Raw genomic sequence first — 19,698 nt, forward strand, 5'->3', positions numbered from 1 at the left:
AATCCTATTAGTTGGCAGAAGCTGTTCCATGTAAGTTCTGACCTTACCCGAGTATTTTTGGTACAGTTTTGAATGTTGTTTTTTGGCTTGAGCCTATCTTCATACAATGGTACAGGGAATTCAGGGGGATTTTCTGGGGATAGTTAACCTGTAGTCAGCTGGTGAAATTGCTTCTTATTTGAATTAAAGCCACATGTGGAAGACTGAGGGTATTGCTGGGCTCTTGTGCATACGTTAGGATTTTAAGAAAGTTTAGGTAGTTTGTCTTAAATAACAATGTCAGGGTAAAAGGAAACAAAACTGTGAATGCTTAATGTTTTATTTTATGTCACTTTTTCTTACTGTCAGCATACTGTAAAAACTGCTAGAGAAATATCATATGCCTGCTACCTCATTTGGAAATTCCCATGTGGCAACTCCAAGTTAACATTTGGAAACAAATAAATACAAATAAATCAAGCTTTGAAAGGTAATGTGTCTTTAAATTCTACTTTTAAATGTGTAAGTACGTCTAAGTCTCTCCCCTATAAGTTGAGACTTAAAAACACTTTAAGAAGTTATATTAAGGAGGTAATATAATTAGAAAGACCCAGAACATTCTTTCCTCTAGAGGTAGATATTCTCAAATCTAGAAATAAAATTAAAACACTAGCAAAATAAAATTTTATTTTGTTATTGTCCATTCCATAGAATAAGAAATGAAATGTATGTACTTTTGCAAAGGTTTTCTCAAACTGTGCCCCCAAAGTATGTCAACTCCAGATTGATATTAGAAATTGAATAGTAGGGCAGCCCGGGTGGCTCAGTGGTTTAGCACCGCCTTCAGACCAGGGCCTGCTCCTGGGGACCCGGGATCAAGTCCCACATGGGGCTCCCTGCATGGAGCCTGCTTCTCCCTCTGCCTGTGTCTCTGCCTCTCTCTCTCCCTGTGTCTCTCATGAATGAATAAATAATTTTTTTTTAAAAAAAGAAACTGAATAGTAGTTATAATTATTCCAGAGTCAATGCTACTCAAATATTTCAAAAGTCTTTTCAAAATTGCTTTACAAAAGTAATTTTAAGATACAATTTTGACTATACTATATTTAAATTGTTATATTTTTTTACATATATGTACAGGTATTTGGCAAGTCATACAACTATCAAATAAAAGTAGAGTAGTGGATCTCTTTTGTACCACATAGACATCAGTAGCTTGTGACACTACACTTTGTTGATTATAATTGTACTTTGTCAGACATTTTTGAAAATGTCTTATTGTTTTATATCATCAGCACAGACCCTAGCAAAGTACCCTACAAATCTTTAAAGACTGCTAAGCTGATAGGCATTCGCTGACCCCGTCTCTATAAGAATCAGGAGGTCTGATTGACAAGAAAAACTGCCTCTCTCTCTTCTGGCTGTCGCTCTTGCTCTCATTTTCTCTCTCTGTGTCTTTAATGAAGCAGCTGCCCTTCTGAATTTGATCTCATATGGTCCTGTTTGAGGAAAGAAAGGGAAGAAATGAAAATCAGTTCTCACTAATTAGAGGAAAATTGTATGTAAATAATTGAAAGGTCTTTTCATTCTTATGGCTGACATTTCTACCAAGGCCTTAATTGACTGTTGGGTCTAAAGGGTTACATGCTTTTTTTAAGTGACATGTGCTCCTGGCCAAGTACTCGCTGGGACATGCTGAGAGTAGTTTTAGATCACCAGCAGCTCTTGCTATTTTAGTCCGTGTCACTGCTGGAAGTTGTAATTAATTTGGATAATACTAAAAATCATAATTATGACAGTCTGGTATTTTATAAGAATAACTTACATTCAGTCTTGCCAAGAAAGTTATGGAACGTTTAGCAGAAGGGAAAAAAAATCTATACAGTGACAACGAATATCGCACATAGAAGCAGACCACAGAAGCCTTGATAAGACTTAGCTTGTCCTTGTAAGTAATTTGTGGAATATTCCATGCTTGCTAATTAACTGTTCTGTGTTTAAATTGTATTTTCTATCAGTAGTAATGTGTGTTGTATTTGTTTTTGTTTCTAATTCTAAAAGTTCATTCATGGACATTATTTATAGCCAAAGCCAATTTTAAATTATTCTTATACATAGAAATGCTATGTGTGCCCACAGAACACAGAGTTTCATTTTTTCCCTCAATTAATACTATGAATAAAAAGCCCCCCAAACCTGGCATATTGTTAGATCCCTCTCTCTTGCTCCTGATTTCTTCTTCTTCTAATTCAGTTTTACTTGTAACAGCTAAATTTTCTAACAGGTTTTCTAATTCTTCAAACTAGAAAAAGAGAAAATATGTAAAGAAAAGTTTTGAGGAATTAATAGTGAATGTCTAAGATGCTGAAGTAAGATCTTTTTCTGATTTGTTGTGTCATTTGAATTAAGAACACTGAAAAAATATTTTGCACGTATAAACAAGGTTTTTACAAGCCCTGAAAATTACTCAAGAATTATACTTTTAGTATGTGTCTCTATTGGGTGGTTAACAGATCTTGTAATAAATTATGTTTTAGAAGAATATTTATTTGGAGTCATTGCAGTTATATATGCATGATTAAAGGAGGTGGAATGTAATTTATATGCCGAAGTTTTGTATTTAATATTGATTGTAGTCTGTATCAGCCGTTTGATTTTTGATAAATTATTTTCTTTAAAATTCAGATTCATCCTTAAAATGAGGATAGGAAAAATATTAACCTGATCTACAGAGTTGTAATGAGGACCAAAGAGCACAGGGATATTAAAGTGTACATTTACAGTTTGTATAAACCATTAGTCAAGAATGAGGATTCTAGTCCATAAATGCTTCTTGCTTAATAGTGTTAAGGGGAGAAATGACTAAATAAAAGGAAAAATATATAAGCGAATCCATCTTTTTGTCCTCGCTGAGTTTTCATTGTTATTTTTTTATACTTATTTTAGAAAACTTGGTAAGCAGCAATACTACTTTATTATGACTTTAATGACTAAGCAGCAGTTGTGAGGAGGTAAGGAATGCTGGACTTAAGGACTGTATTCTGTTTTTTCCTATTGCTAACTGGGTAAAGTCAGATAGGAGTCTTTGTACCGCCCCATAGTAACTCTGGTGGTCCATCTACAAAATGGAGCAATAAGTGTGGAAAATATGATCACCCACATAAACTTCTCCTGGCTCTCTTGAACCACAGATGAGCACACTCTTCCAAGGGGTCAGGACTCATCTGCAATGAATACTGGCAGGGGCATGAGTGTCCTGCGTCCTGCTCTCCTCCCTGGTCCCTGATGCTTTTTCTGTTTTCTGTTTGTTCGTTTTTTCTCATTGGATAACTTTTTTTTTTTTTTTGTCCTTTGAGAGAAATTATTTATGGTTTCTTGTTCCATTATTTTTTTTTATGGTAATGTGAGTAGTTTTGTACTCCTAGAAAGTTAGGAAAGAGCATTGTACCAGTATACTGTGTATCATAATAGGCTCCAAATGAGAGGGAAATTTGCATTTGTTCTATGGATTAATGTAAAAGTATTTTTGGGGAATCTGATGTTTCTTTCTCCAAAGTGAATTTATATATAGTATTAACTTCAGTTTTAAGAGATACTGCACATACCTGAAAGTACATGTTTTTACTTACATCACTTTTGACTCTTGTTTTTTTTTTTTTTTTTTTTTAAGATTTATTTATTTATTCACGAGAGACACAGAGAGAGAAAGAGGCAGAGACACAGGCAGAGGGAGAAGCAGGCCCCTTGCAGGGAGCCCAATGTGGGACTTGATCCCAGATCCCAGAATCACACTCTGACCAAAGGCAGACATTCAACTGCTGCGCCAACCAGGCTTTCCTGATTCTCCTTTAAAAACTGATAAAACCCTCTAAATCAAAACTTGATATATTTTAGTGGTAATATGTTATCCTAAAACATGCCTTTGAATCAATGCTTCTCCAGAATACCTTCCAGATTATAAGCACCCCACAACTAAAGGGAAAAAAATAAAAAAAAAAACAAGAAATTAAAATGCTGTGGATTTAGGTTTTTGGTTGACATTGTAGTTCTTACTCCCCCAAACTTTTATTTTTTTCTAAATACTTTAGATTTATAATATGATTTGGGATGGGTTGCCTAGATATTAACTAGATATTAATTTTGGTCTACTTTGTTTTTGAGGCTTGTCCCATAAATATGTCTTAAACAGTCTCAAATAAAATATTTTGAAAGCACACTATCATTAAAAATATATCAGCTAAATTGTTCAAAATTTCCCTTATTTAAGAGTATAATTCATGCTTCTAAGTTCAATATTTCTCTCTATGTTCCATTTTTATTTCCCTCAGATCACACTGCTTTGTGTTTCCTTCTCTCAAGCATACCTACAATAAAGCCATCTGTTGTCCAAGGGGTCATTCCTACATGAATCATGCTCTGTCAAAATTTTGAGGTTATAAATGTTCAGCTAATTGAGCAGTCTGACTAGCTGAATACTTGTAAGTGCTTTATAATATCTTTCAACACTTCAAAACCCTGGCCCATTTAAAACTCCAGAATCCCAGAGCAAAGGGGACAAGTCATTCACATGGATTCTTGCTGATAAAACTGAAACATGTTTATGAATGTCTCAGAACTTGGAATAAAATAAATGTATTTCTACTTTTAAATATTTATGTTTGAGCTCTATTTTATGACAAATCAAGCTGCTGGGAAGTGAAAACTTATTCAACTAGGCAATTATTTTGAGTACTCTGTATTAAACAACTAACTGAACTTGTTTTTCTCACCAAGCTGATGTTTTGGTATCATGGATGCTTACAGTTCCTAAGAAAGAAGTCACTCTTTCCCTGCATCTTCCAATTACTTTCTTTTCCTTTAAGAGACTGCATAGTGGTGAGATAACTGAAAATGAATGCATAAATGAACACTTGTATAATTACAGCTAGCTCAATCCACTCAGCTGACGTTCTAAGATTTCTGGGGGGACTCGTATTTTCATGGTCTCTTCCGGCCTCAAGTGCCAGAGTTCAGGGATTCCAAATCTCACTCCTACATCTCTTCCATCCTTACTGCTCTACATGATTTCAAACATGGAACTCAGCCCTGTTCCTTGATTACCTCCAAAAAAAGCATTTCTAACAAAAAGTATCTGTCTGTGTCCCTGACTTTACTGAAAGTTTGGCAAGACTAGAATAGTTTACTTAGCAATCATACAAGATTTTCAATATTGGTGATTTCTCTACTTAAAAATATGTTGGCCTGCCGCTCTATATCACATGGACTAAACACCTTCTTCTCCCTTTTAGGATAATTTCACTTTCCCTAACCAACCCCAAACTCAGCTCTATGTTTCCCAGTCACATATGAGGACTCACTAAGTGTGCTTCTAAAGCTCTGCTTCAGGTGCTACCCATTCTCTGTCCTTGGCCAGTCTCTGGACAAGGAAGTGAGATATAGAGAAAAGTTTTACTCTACTCTCTGAAGAAATATTCATGCCCAAATCACACACACACATGCACACACACACTCACACACGAGAGTGCATACCACTCCCCACATTCCCATTCCACAGAAGGCAGAATTATCTATAGTCAGTTCCAGTTTTAAGCAAAAATTCCCCTCAAATACATTGATATTAATATTTAAAAGCTCTTAGTTGTTGTAGATATATATTTCAGTGGAAACTTTTAACTTGTTCACCAAACTGGCCCTTGCCTGTCCCCCAGACTTTATTCCACACTAGGCTACACAGGCCTTCTTGCTGTTCTACACAGGGCAAGATCATTCCTTCTACATGACTTTCGTACCTTTCTATCTGTGTGCCTCTCAGCAGAAATGGTTTATTCTCATAAGATATGCCTTTGCCCAAATTTTTCCCTTTTAGAAGTGACCATTCAATCCATAGCAACACCTCCCTTGGCCAAGTCATATTACCCAATAGTCTCCATAAAAATCACTGTCTTGTTTCTTTAAAAGAAATTAATCACACTCGGGAATTATCTTGATTTTGTATTTATGTATTCTCAATTCTCTATCCACGAGGACAGGATCCTTTTCTATATTGTTTACTGCTGCATCTCCAGGATCCAGAAATCTGGGCAATACTCAGTAAAAGCTTCATATATTTTCAAAAATGAATACTTATATCCATTCTTAAAAAATGAAAAAATAAAATTTGCTTAATAACTTTAAAAAGTATGACTTCAACATACTTCAAAAGACATCATATTATTTATCCTGTAGTAGCTAATATTAACTGAGTAATGATTGTAACTATTGTAATAATGAGGACTTCCTGATGCTAAGTTGATGGTAACACCACCATTTACTGTGCTCATATTTAGAATGTAAATGTTCAAATGAAATAGTATTAGCCTGGGAATGAAAACAGCCTCATTAAAGATTAGCATCATGGAATTCTAACCCAATCCTCTCATTTAATATTGTGTCAACTGAGACACAGAAAAAACTATCTTGCCTAATATATATTTTTAAAGATTTTATTTATTTATTCATGGGAGACACAGAGAGAGAGAGAGAGAGAGAGACAGAGACAGAGACGGAGAGACAGAGAGAGAGGCAGAGACACAGGCAGAGAGAGAAGCAGGCTCCACACAGGGAGCCCGACATGGGACTTGATCTCAGGACTCCAGGATCACTCCCTGGGCCGAAGGTGGGTGCCAAACTGCTGAGCCACCTAGGGATCCCCTATTTTGTCTAATATTAACGGCAAATTTAAGTCTGGAATTCAGGTTTCTTGAATCTCAAATAACTAATTTTTCCCCCTAAACCATGTTCCCAGTCCTAATCTAAGAGTAATCTTCATGTTTCCTTTATACAAAGGACGTGAAATTGGATAATTTCTGAGCATTTGCTGTTCAATCACTCGTTTTCTTCCTTCCCCTCTGCTCATCAATTATCCACAACTCGACTGGAAGCAATTGCCTTCAATTCCCACTCATTGTCAAGCTCCTGCTCACTGATACCCTGAGTCCCTAACCACTCTCTATGTCTATTACTCAGGGGTAGTTGTGTCATCTGACTGGTCGCTGCTGATCCACAACACAGCAGAATTTACAACTACTGCATCTATGCAAGTTGACAAGTAGGGATGGTTGACCATTTGCATGTGCTTCTCTGGAGCATTTTCTGAGTATCAAAGAATAAGGCATAGCCAATCAAATACAATGTAGTAAGGTAAATTATGACACAATGAAGTTAAAGTTGCATTTATTATAGACCAAAGTTAAAATTAAAGTACCATTGTTAGGACTTTTTTGCTAACAAATGTATGATTTAGAATTAAATTGCCAAAAAAAAAAAAATAATTAAATTGCTTACAATTTAGGGGGTTGTCCTAGGTGTTTCTTCTTTTCTTAGTGGTAATATTTTGTGCTTTCAAGTAAGACAGATTACCCACAAATATATGTATAAGAATATTACAGACTAGAGAAAAATCTTATTCTCAGATGTAAAAGCCCCTAGATGAATCAAGTTTAGTCTACCCTAAATAGATTGCTATCCAATTTATTTTAATACCTCACTAAAAATTATAAAATCTACCAGATAGTTCAAAGTTTTGTGTAGTCTAGTGAAAATTGTTTTTAGAAGGAAACTGGATTAAAGTACATTTTCTGAACAACTATGTGAATTCAGAACCTTTAGTTCTTTTTGTGATTTAAGATTTTCAAATACACTAAATAATTTGTCATTTCTTTAATGTGTTACCCTTGTGCCTGAAGAGGAGTCCTCTAACACTGGTTATACAAATGTAAGGAAAAGAGATAATGATATCTCTTATACATAGACATATTCCCTTACCTTGTTCCTCAATTACTCCCTATAGTATCTGGAGCATTTGGCTAAATCTGCATTGATCTAACCACAGGAAAACAATAAAAAGGTGTAAACAGCATGTGGTAGAATAGGATAAAATTTGGGGGCAAGAAATCTGAGATAAATTTCAGATGAAAACGGAACGATTGAGATTTTTATGTTTATATTATATAATAGTGTTGATCTGGGATCTGTGGACACTCCTGGAACATTCAGGAGGGTTCATACATCTCCAGAATTTTAATGCAAAATTGTGAGTGCGTGTTTTTTGGAAGGCGAGCAATAATCCACAGTTTTCATCATATTTGCAATGGAGGTCTGTGAGCCAAAAAGGCTAAGAGCATAATATTGTTTTAACACATTATCATAGAACAAGCACTATAATGATGGCAAACAATGATTTAATATTAAATTAGCATCTCTCCTCTTCCCATCTCCAGTTGTATTTGACATTTTTTATTCCCCAACTTGGAAATTAATTTCTAGGTTAGGATTGTAAAGCTGAAGTAGATGAGAATAATTTAGTGAAGACTTAGGGAAGAAGGCTTAGGATAGGAAAAAGGTAAGGACCTAAGATTTAGTAGAAAAGAAAACAAAAAGATGATTTGACTAAATGGTAAAAGAATAATGATTTCTATAGGTAGAAAAAATTAATATAATGATAGGAAGCAACTGTTCCTCATCCTCTATTAGTTGTTGTCTTCATTGGTAATGACAGCCAATGTTTATTGATAACTTACCATGTGCATTAGATAGTGTTTAAGCATATCTTTTTTTATATCAAGTTCTTACAACAAATCGAAAGGCCATTTTCCCCTTCATTTTCAAACAAGGAAACTATACTCATCCTGGAAGATCAGGAAGGAATTTCAAGAAGAGATGACATTTAACACTGGATTTCCAAAGATCAGTGTGTACATTTTGGGAGTAATGTAGAGTTCAGAATGGAAAGGATTGAGTAGAAGATTGGCAAAGGAACAGAGGAGGAAGAGTAACAGCAAGGTTAGATTTTACTTAGATATGAGAAGACAATTCTTTTGAAAGAGATCTGAACATAGGAAGAGATTAATAAGGAAGGCTTTGATATTTTGTTTTGTAGAGGCCTTCAATAAAAGAGAGTTACATTGAATCAGGATGAGGCTGTACATAAAGGCTGGGGAATGGACACCACATTTTGTGGTGGATTTTTTCCAAGATTCTTCCAGCTTTGGTTCTTCAAAAGCTAAGACTTACATCTCCCTAAGCAAAACAAATATTCAGAATTTAGAAATAGAGCAAGAATGGTAGACCATCTTAAGAAACCTCTTTCCATTGTTTTTTAAGAGATTTTTTTAAAAGAAGATTTTATTTATTTATTTGACAGAGAGAGAGAGAGCACACAAGTAGGTAGAGCAGCAGGCAGAGGGAAAGGGAGAAGTTGGCTCCTTGCTGAGCAGAGAGCTTGATTTGGGGCTCAATCCAAGGACCCTGGGATCATGACCTGAACTGAAGGCAATCTCTTAACTGACTGAACCACCCAGGTTCCCCTGTTTTATAAGAGATCTTATCAATGTTTCCAGGACAAGGAGAGTGTGTTGGCCATCTAAGGGGTGGGTATGGTGATACCGAGTCCCTTAAAACAGCAACAATCACCTTTAAAATATGAAATAAGCTCATGGGTAGATCTGAGAACTTATTAAAAATATATGCAAAGAACCAAGAAATTGTAAGCACAGACTTGAATAGATATTCAATAGATATTCGTTCACCAATATTCACAGCAGCATTATTCACAATAGCTAAAAGGTAAAAGTATCTCAAGCATCCACTTATGGATGGCTGAATAAAGTGTCCATTGATAGTATATGCATACAATGGGACATTATTCAAGCTTTAAAAGGAAGAAAATTCCTATGCATGATACAACATGAGTGAACCATAAAGATATCATACTAAATCAAATAAACCAGTCATAAAAGGACCAATAGTATATGGTTCTCCTTATCTAAGGTATTTAGATTCATCAAATTCATAGAGAAAGAAAGTAGAATGTATTTCCTGGTACTGGCAGGGGTGAGTAAGGACTTATTTTTTAATGGGTACAGATATTTTTAATAGGAAGATAAAGATTTTGAAGATGGATGACGGCAATGGTTACACAACAATGTGAATGTACCTCCTGCCACTGAACTGTTTGCTTAAAATTATGAAAATGGTAAATTTTATATTTTGTATATTCTTTCCATTTATCTATCAAAGAGATCAGAGCTTATGTTAGTTTATTTGATATTTCTAAAGCATATTTTTGCTCCTAATTTTTAAATACATATATGCAATTAAATTCTATTCTGGAGAAGGCTAAGTTAAAGATTATGCATTTGTAGAACACAGTAATTAATAGATTTATGTATGTGAGATCAATATAAATGTTTTGCCCTGAATTCCTGTATGTTATATAGCTTAATTTAAGTATGCTTAAAATATTATATGGTTAATATTATGTATCTCTATTATTTATTGAGTACAGTCAACTTAGAATTTCATTATCCAAATTGAAAATGTTTGACATGGTTGATGACTAGTGGCTGATGTGGTAGGAAAATATTTTACCAGGAACTCTTGGCTAGTGGGAAATCCAATAAGATGTATTATCAACACTCTAAAATGGTAGTATAGTCATAGAGTATGCAGTCTAATAGATGGCTAACAATTTGACAAATATCATTTTTAAAAAATTAAATATACTGGAATGTCTCTATAATGTTTTCCAGGGATCTGGGATTTTTTTCAGTGTTACATGATCCTCTTTGGGCCCCTAGCCAGCCCTTTAAAAAATGAACATTAGCTGCAGGAAAATGTTAAATGAAGGCATATTGTGATGAATTTCACTGTCTAGTATTTATTTTAAGGGTTTAACCTAATATACAACAGAGTGAAACTTTGCTTTCTCATACATAATGTATTAAAAAAATTTAGTCCCTTAGAAAACATTACCAACGAGTTACAGTGAATAATAAATCCATATATATATACTTAGAGGTAGGATTTTTTTCAGTACAGTTTATTTTTTCATAGCTGTCTTGAATGGATATTTTAAACTTAAATTGGTTCCATTTCTCCTAAAATAAAGCATCCTTAGAGGAGAAATTTTAAGAGAACAGATGAAATTTCATTACCATGCATGTGGTCACACCTTGTCAGAAGTTAAGTCCTAAATTTCACTGTGATATTGATATTTGCACACATTTAAAGTGACATTATTTGGCAAAAGAACAAGCATCTAGCTTGAGTTAGTGGTGCACATGGTGATGACTAACCACGTACTACAAGGTTAAAACAATTTTTAAAATCACTTGTTAATGTGATAAGACTAGGATCATGTTTTTCCTAGCCTCATTTTCAGTTGGCTTTTTTTGTCCAGCCCAGCCAATAGGTGAATAAAGGTTTGCAATTGACATATACATTCTTTACTCAAATGAAAAGGACACAACGGGGAGGGGGGGCACTCCTTGGTGGCTCAGTTGGTTAAGCATCTTCCTTCCGTTCAGGTCATGATTCCAGGATCCTGGAATCAAGTCCCATGTTGGGCTACCTGCTCAGCAAGAAGCCTGCTTCTCTCCCTTCCCCTGCTTGTGCTCTCTCACACTCGCTCTCTATCAAATACATAAATAAAATATTTTTAAAAATTCAAAACAGAAAAAGACACAAGGGCAAGATATTAACTAGAAAAGATTAATTGTTTCACACCTTTGTTGACATTGATTCCTTATTTTAAAATTGAATAGTGCTTTTGGCATAATTGTACCTACTTTGACTCTAACCCAAGGATTCCACTTACATTGATGGACTAATGGAGGTGATCTTGTTGGAAAAATATATTTCTGGAAGAATTCTGTTTTAGAGGATAATTTATTGCATATAATTATCTTAGAATTTCTCTCCCTTTTTCCTTTCACTCTTCCTCCTGCAAGCCATCATGCAACCAAAAAAAAAAAAAATCTGTTAAATTGAGTAAATTCCTCTAAATTCTTAGACTTTACCTTCCTTACTATCTTTACACTCCAGTGGTGTTCTTCACAATTAATAAGACTTTTTAAAAAAGATTTTATTTTATTGTTTATTCATGAGAGACAGAGAGAGAGAGAGAGGCAGAGACACAGGCAGAGGGAGGAGCAGGCTCCATGCAGGGAGCCTGATGTGGGACTCGATCCCAGGACTCCAGGATCATGCCCTGGGTCAAAGGCAGGCACTAAACTGCCGAGCCACGCAGGGATCCCTTAATAAGACTTTTGGATATGGAACTTAATAGATATTTATTTAACAGGTTCTATTTTGATTTTTCTCAATAAAAGAAATTATTTTCTTATTTTTTTATGGATTGATATTGTCAATAACTCTTAATAATTATTTAAGACATTTTTAGTTTTGTTTAATCACTTGAAGAATCAAAGCCTGCCATGGTTATTAGTCACTGTGACTATATATTATATTCACTTGTGTGTTCTATTCACCTCATTTTCCTTCTACTCTTTCTTGTTTCCTCCCACCCTCCTAATGCAGAGAAAACTCTGAAATCTTCATCACTGCTCTGCCCCACAGGAGCTGTTCTCTGCTCCATGTGGAATTTAAGCCATGTCCAAGGAAGCAATGGAACCCCCATGCTTACTTAGCCCCACCCAACTGAGTAACTGCCTCAATAAAGGGAACCTGCCCCTCAAATTTCACCTTCTTCTACACCTCTGAAGTCAGGCAATTGTCTCCTCAGCTACACCAAATTATACTTCTACTTGGGCTCTAATTTTATGTACTCAAGTTCAGAAAAGATAAGGCTCATTTCAGGCTTTTCAATTCTCTCGATAGTGACAGTTGTTGACTGTCAGTTGTTGACCTACCTGAGGCTTCCAAAGTATCTATCACAAATTTCATCCATGTTTATGTTGATTAATAGCAGGAGGACAATTCTTTTAGCAGTTACTGTATCACAATCAGAATTGGAAATCCTATAGAATTCTTTAAAAAGTAGTTTTTAAAGTAGTTTTTAGATAAAATTCATGTCATAAAAGTCTATCCTTTAAAGTGTATATTTCAGAGGTTTTTGTTATATTCACAAACTTTTGCAACCATAACCACTACAGAATTTCAAAGCATTTTCAACACCCATCCCCAAAAAAAACTTCATATACATAAGCAGTCACTGACCATTATTCTGTCCCTTTCGCTCCTGGAAACCACTAATATTCTATTTTATGTCTCCATAGATTTGCCTCTTCTAGACTTTTCACTTAAATGTATGCATGCATTTATCTGAAACCATGCAACATGTAGTTCTTTGTGACTGGCCTCTTTCATTTAGCATAATGCTGTCAAGTTTCAACTGTGTCACAGCATTTATTGGTATTTTATTACTTCTTATTGTTAAATAATATTTCGTTGTATGGATATTACATTATTTATCTGTTAGTTGATGGTCATTTGGGCTATTTCCACTTTTTGACTATCATGAATAATGCTGCTGTCAACATTCATGTAGATGTTTTGAATGGATATATGTTTTCATTTCTCTCAGGTACCTACCTAGGAGGAGCATTGCTTGATCAAACAGCACTGCTTAGTTTAACTTTTTAAGAAATTACCAGACTGTTTTCTGAAGAAGCTACACCACTTTATATTCCCACCACAGTATCAGGGTTCCAATTTCTCCACATGCCTGTCAACTCTTGTTACTGTCTTTTTGATTATAGCCATATGATTGAATGCGAAGTGGTATTTCACTGTGGCTTTGATTTGCATTTTCCTGATGGCTAATGAAGTTTGAGCATCTTTTTGTGTGTTCATTGGATTTTTGTATATCTTCTTTGGAGACCTATCTACTCAGATCTTTTGCCTATTTTTAGGTGGGTTGTCTTGTTATGGAGTTTGGGTATTTGTGTATTCTAGATATACAGGTGTATAATTTGCAAATTTTCTTCCATTCTGTATGTAGTCTTGTCACTTTGTTGATGGTATCATTTGTACCACGAAAGTTTTAAATTTGATGATGTCCAGTTTATCTTTAATTGGTGCTGTTGTTATTCAAGCTTTTGGCATCATACATAAGAAACCACTGACAAATTCATGGTCACAAAGATTTCTACCTCTTTTCTTCTAAGAGTTTGTAGTTTTACAAAACTTACATTTGGATCTTTAATCAATTTTGAGTTAATTTTTGTTTATGGTACAAGTTAGGCATATAATATTGTTCTTTCGCATGGGGCTTCTAGTTTTCCCAGCAACTTGTTGAAAAGACTACTCATCCTCCATTGAAATGTCTTGGCACCCTTGTTGAAAATCATCCAGCCAAAATGTGAGGGTCTATTTCTGAACTCTCAATTCTATTCCTTTGGTCTTTATGTCTATATTTATGCCAATACCACACTATCTTGGTTATTGTAGCTTAACAGTAAGTTTTCCAACCAGTAACTGTGTGCCCTCCAAATTTGATCTTTCTCAAGATTATTTGGGCTATTCCAGGTCAAATAATTTTCATATGAATTTTAGCATCAGTTTGTCAATTCCTCAACAACAAACAGCAGCAATTTTCATAGGGATTATGTTGAATCTGCATATCAGCTAATGGACTATTGAAATCTTAATGTTGTCTTTTAATCTGTGAATATGCTGTCTTTCAATTTATTTAGGTCTTCAGTTTTTTTCAACAGTTAGTTTTCAGTGTATACATTTTATGCTTTTTTGATTAAGCTTACATCTAAGTATTTTATTTTTTATTCTATTGTAAACTGAAGTGTTTTCTTAATTATTTTTTGGTTTGCTCATTGCTACTGTATAGAAATAGAATTGGTTTTGTATATTGGTCTTGTATCCTAAAATCTTGCTTAAATTGATTATTCTGATAGTTTTCAGTGAAATCTTTAGGAATTTCTATGTATAATACCATGTCATCTTCAAATAGACATAGTTTTACTCCTTTTCTAATCTGAAGGCCTTTTATTTCATTTTTTCCCTAATTGCTGTGGCCAGAACCTTGACAACATTGAATAGTAGTAGCATCTTAAAGTTTCCCTATCTCCAGCCCTGCCTCCAGCCCCAGAAAAACTAATCTCTATATTACATTCAGTAAATACGGAATTTATTCAGTAAATATTGAGTGTGCACGATGTACAAGGCACCCTTCTGGGGGTTCTTCTATCCTTGTGTTCATTATAAGCCAGTTCTCTTTATAAAACATAAATCTAATTATGACATTCTTCATTTAAAAGTTTTAGTGATGGGCCTCATTATTATTAGAGAAAGAAGTAACTTCTTAACAGGGCTTATAAGATCCTGCCTTTCCTGGCACAAGTATAAACCTCTAAACTTCTTGTCCTGCCTCTTCCCTCCTGAAACTCTTACCTAGGCAAACAGAATTTATATTAGTTTTTCAAAAGCTCACTATGGTTCATCCTCATTCTTTGTGGATTCTGTATTTGTGAACTCACCTACTGGCGAACATCTATTTGTAACGCCAAAATCAATTCTCACAGTGTTTTTGCAGTGATTTGCAGACATGCATGTGCGAAAAGCAGCAAAGAATTTGAGTCACCAGAAGTGCACATTCCCAGTTGAGGTTTGAACAATTGTTCTTTTCATGATCTATCTTATGTGATGTTTTCTCACATTCATTGTGGTGATGGTTTTGCTTTATAAAATGGCCCCCAATTGTAGTGCTAAGGTATTGTCTAGTGTTCTTCAGTGCAAGAAGGCTGTGATGAGCGATATGGAGAAGATATGTGTGTGAGATAAGTTGTATGGAGGCGTAAGTTATAGTTTTCTTGGCTGGGTTCAGTGTTAATAAATCAATAATTCATATCAAAGAAGGTGTCTTTAAACAGAAGCACACATAAAACAGTGTTAGATATTGTTCAGTAGATGAAAATATTGTGACTAGACTTGTGGGAACCTAACTGTATTTTCCCTAGGGGTAATGGTTCAGTATTTGTTAGTTAAGTGTTTGAAGGGACTTTTTAGAATATAACTACAATAAATAACAATAATAATCCTCTATATAAAATGATAATAATGACAATTATAAAAATAGCTAATATTTACTGTCAACTATGTTCCAGGTACTGTGCTAAATAATTTTCAGGAATTAACTTGTTTAATTCTATTATCTCATGTAATTCATGAAGTAGGTATCATATTGACTCCATTTTTTTTAGATGAGACAAGGCTTTAGGGTTGTTAACAGGCGTCCCCATAAGGCTCATATTCCACCCGCCCGCCACCCCCCACCCCCAGCCCCGTACACCGAATTTAGAGCTAGGTTATCACAGATATTTCTTGAATGATAAATTGCTTTCATGTTGCATTCCATTCGATTTAATTTAGTAAGTACAGTCTTTAATATATTTCTTGGTTGCTTTCATTTTGTTCTTGAATAATAAGAGGAAGAAGCTATAATTTACTAGAACTGTCATTGATCCAGGCTAACCTGCATGTTTAGCAATTTGCAATATCTGTGTTCAGTTGTGCCATTTTAGAAATCTAGAATTGTTGTTCATTCAAGAATATGTGAAGAACACCTCCTTTGGGGGAACAATGATTATTAAGTACCCGATCAAGTCCTTGGTGACTTCGAAAGTGGCAGATGGCCTCAAAAGATGGTTTTGTCCATCTGTAAATTAGGAGAATTTTAAGCTCCTTATCAATGCAATGATTCTTAAAAAAAAAAAAAAAAACTTATTCAGGTTCAGGGAAACAGAAGATTCTTGGAAAATGTTAATTTTCAATTATTTTCCCATTAATATTTCAATCATTTGAAGTACTGTCCAAATAGCATAATGAAGAATTGTTTTAGATTTTACTGATAAAGAAAACATGAAGGTTAAGTAATCTTCTGAAGGCATTGGATATAGATATAAATGACACCAAGTTCTCTTCATAAATTTAGAGTTACACAGTATTATTCTCCTATGGTGTTCATGTAACATCACACAAAGTGTCATGAGGCAGAATTATAGCATTTGATTAACACTGGAATTATTTATCTATAAGCCCCTCTGTGATTTGTGATGGAGAAGATGAGGATTACCTTAAGAGGAAGATTATGATAAGCCTCAAAAGGAAGAATGCCTTGAAAACTGGAACCAAAAAGTATATGATCTTCAAAGAAAAATTTCATCTCTTACTTAGAATTCTGTTCTAGAGATCTGCTAATTGTAATTGCAGATACTTATAGGGGGAAAGGGTGTTCCAGAAGAATGCTTCTAAGACTCAGGGCCAGGTTAGCCTAGGAAAGGTGGAGTAGCCCTCTCCTAAGTAATAAGAAGTCCCAAACACACATCAGTTGATCAGACTTCACTTCTAAATTCGAAACAGCCTGTTGACTTAAGGATATGTGTTGTATTTCAAACTATGAGGAGCCATGTGTCTTCTTTTAAAAGTGGGGAAATTAGTTGTAGGAAGGAAAAGGCATTACAGGAGTACAGGATTAAAACCCTATAGAGATTAAGCAACATTTTTGTTGAAAGACAAAAGCAAAGTTTTTACTGTCAAGAGGAACAGATAATTCAGAAAGGAAAGAAGTTGAATACCTCCAGTTGACTTTGTAGACCTTGGTTTGAGGCCATCTTTGCTATCTTTGACCAAAAGAAAGAAAGGAATCCCCCAAGATTGAAAACTACTGTGGGAACTGTTGTCTCTCTTGCAAACCAAGAGAGTAACAGGTCCCAGAAAATGAGATGAAAACAAGTGGCTTCTCTACTACATGTTCTCCCCATAGAAATAGTGCTGTTTCAACATGTAGACAAAAATAAACACCGTAAGTATTCCATTATAAGAGCTCAATATTCGCATGGTAATACTGTTAAACATACAAAGAAAAGTCAACATTTTAAACTGGTATTAGAAACATTCAGTAGAATTTAAAATGCAGGACATTTTATACTATTTTATTTATTTCTCAGTTCTCTACCATGTTTTTTAACTTATCAGCAGGATTTCTAAAGAACACATTCTATTTGGGGTGCATGCCATCTCTTTTACTTAAAATTTTTGTGATTTATACTTTGGTTATAATTTCAAATTCTTTGAGGCATTTATGCTTGGGACTGTTTCTATAGTTTATGTTCTTAAAGGTTTGAAGAGAAGTATCAAATAATGGTATATGATGGTTATTCATTGGGTATTTATGGGATAGGTGAATGGATGAACACAGCAAATTATTTTCCCCAAATAAAATTTATCTCTGAAATAACATTATTAATTGAAACTCTTTTGTAATTCAAATATAATATCACATGGTCTTATTGAGAAACCTTCACCATCTGAAATCTGTATAGAATGAATGTTCTATGTGGGTTTAATCCCACTTCCTTCCTCCCATTTTCAGCCTTCTAGTGAATTGTAAATGAAGAACTAAGAAAGACCATATAAGACCACCAAGGTTTGCAGGGAGAAAGATATACTGTTCTAAATTATTAGGGCAAGTTTAATTAAATTCTACATCACTTGGAATAACATCAACATTATTTTCGATTAGGTCTAGCCCTGGGAAAATTGTGAAATAAGCAAAGTTGGTTTTCAGATCCTACCCTCCAGCTTTCCATTTTATATCCCAGAATCTCCTTCTCTCTTCTGTTGCCTGCTTGTGCCTGCCCTGATCCAGCCCTTTGAGGTATCCACAGCATGCAGCTGTACCTATGCTAGCTCTCCATCTGGGCATACTGTGCTCATAACTCTTTCAGGTTCTCTGCCATCTTCCCATCCATACCAAAACTTTCTTGACAGGTCTCATCCTGTCATGTATCCACTGTCTGCTTTTCAAGGAGATTGCTAACTAATCTGATCAACCTCACTGATGTCATACTTAGATTAATGTATTGTAGAAGAGATCTTCCTTCATCCTTTTTGAAAAATTATTTTACTGAAGAAATAACATAAGTGCAGAAAAGTACACTAGTCATAAGGGTGCAACTCAATGAAGGCGAGCACACACATGGAACCAGCATCCAAATAAAAAAAATAGAACTTACCAACAGCCCAAAACCCCTTTACCAAGCACTATATTCCTAAGTCTGCACTATTCTAACTTCCAATAAATATTGGTAAAAATATTGTCCATTTTGTACTTCACTTGAATTGAATCATACCATACTTACTCTTTTGTGTCTGGCTTCATTCACTCAACATTATGCCTATGCAATTACTCTACATTGTTGCATGTGTTTGTGAATTATTTTCATTGTATATATAGTCCTATCATGTGATGGCGCCACAAGCCACAATTTATTCATTCTACTGTCAATGGTTCATAGCATTTGGGTAGTTTCCAGTTTGGATTTTATGAATAGCCCTATGAATATTCTTCATGTTTTTTGTTTATTGTTTTTGCTTTGTTTTTTGGTGAACATAGCTTTGTGTTTCTGGAGTGGAATTGCTGGGTCAGAGAATCCATATATATTTAGCATTAGCAGAGACTCACAAAAAGTTTTCCAAAATGGTTAACCAAGATAGTGCTCCCTGTAGCAGAGTGTTAAGAGTTTGGGTTTTTTCCAAATATTCCCCTATATTTGTTACTGATTGCTTTTTCCTTTTAGTTGTTCTTGTGTATCTATAATAATGTCTCACCATAATTTTAATTTGTTTTATGTTTATGACAATGGAATTGTACATCTTCTCAGTATTTATTGGTCTTTCTATATACCATTCTTTGCAAAACACATATTAAAGACTTTGGTTGGTTTTCTGTGATTGTCTATTTCCTGCTGATCTATAGAAAAAAATTATATTTGAGAAAGGAGTTCTAATCATTGAAGCATGGATGTAAGTGAAGTGTAGAAAACCTGGGCGAGATGCCTATACATAGCATTGTTTCTATTTGTCTCAACCCTTGAGCGTAACTTTCTAAAAGGTAACACAGGAATACAAGTCTTGTCTTTAGCC

The 19,698-nt window shown here is 34.7% G+C and overlaps 1 protein-coding gene across 1 annotated transcript in view; it reads left to right on the forward strand.

Moving 5' to 3' along the window:
* The first annotated feature begins 1,664 nt into the window (after positions 1 to 1,664).
* EYA4 (EYA transcriptional coactivator and phosphatase 4) overlaps positions 1,665 to 19,698 on the forward strand; it is a 304,845-nt gene continuing 286,811 nt past the window's right edge. Inside the window, exon 1 of the mRNA XM_077893629.1 lies at positions 1,665 to 1,927. The gene's annotated coding sequence lies outside the window, so the exon portion shown is untranslated. The remainder of the gene's footprint in view (positions 1,928 to 19,698) is intronic.

This window comes from Canis aureus, chromosome 1 (genome assembly GCF_053574225.1).
Source record: "Canis aureus isolate CA01 chromosome 1, VMU_Caureus_v.1.0, whole genome shotgun sequence".
NCBI lineage: Eukaryota > Metazoa > Chordata > Mammalia > Carnivora > Canidae > Canis > Canis aureus.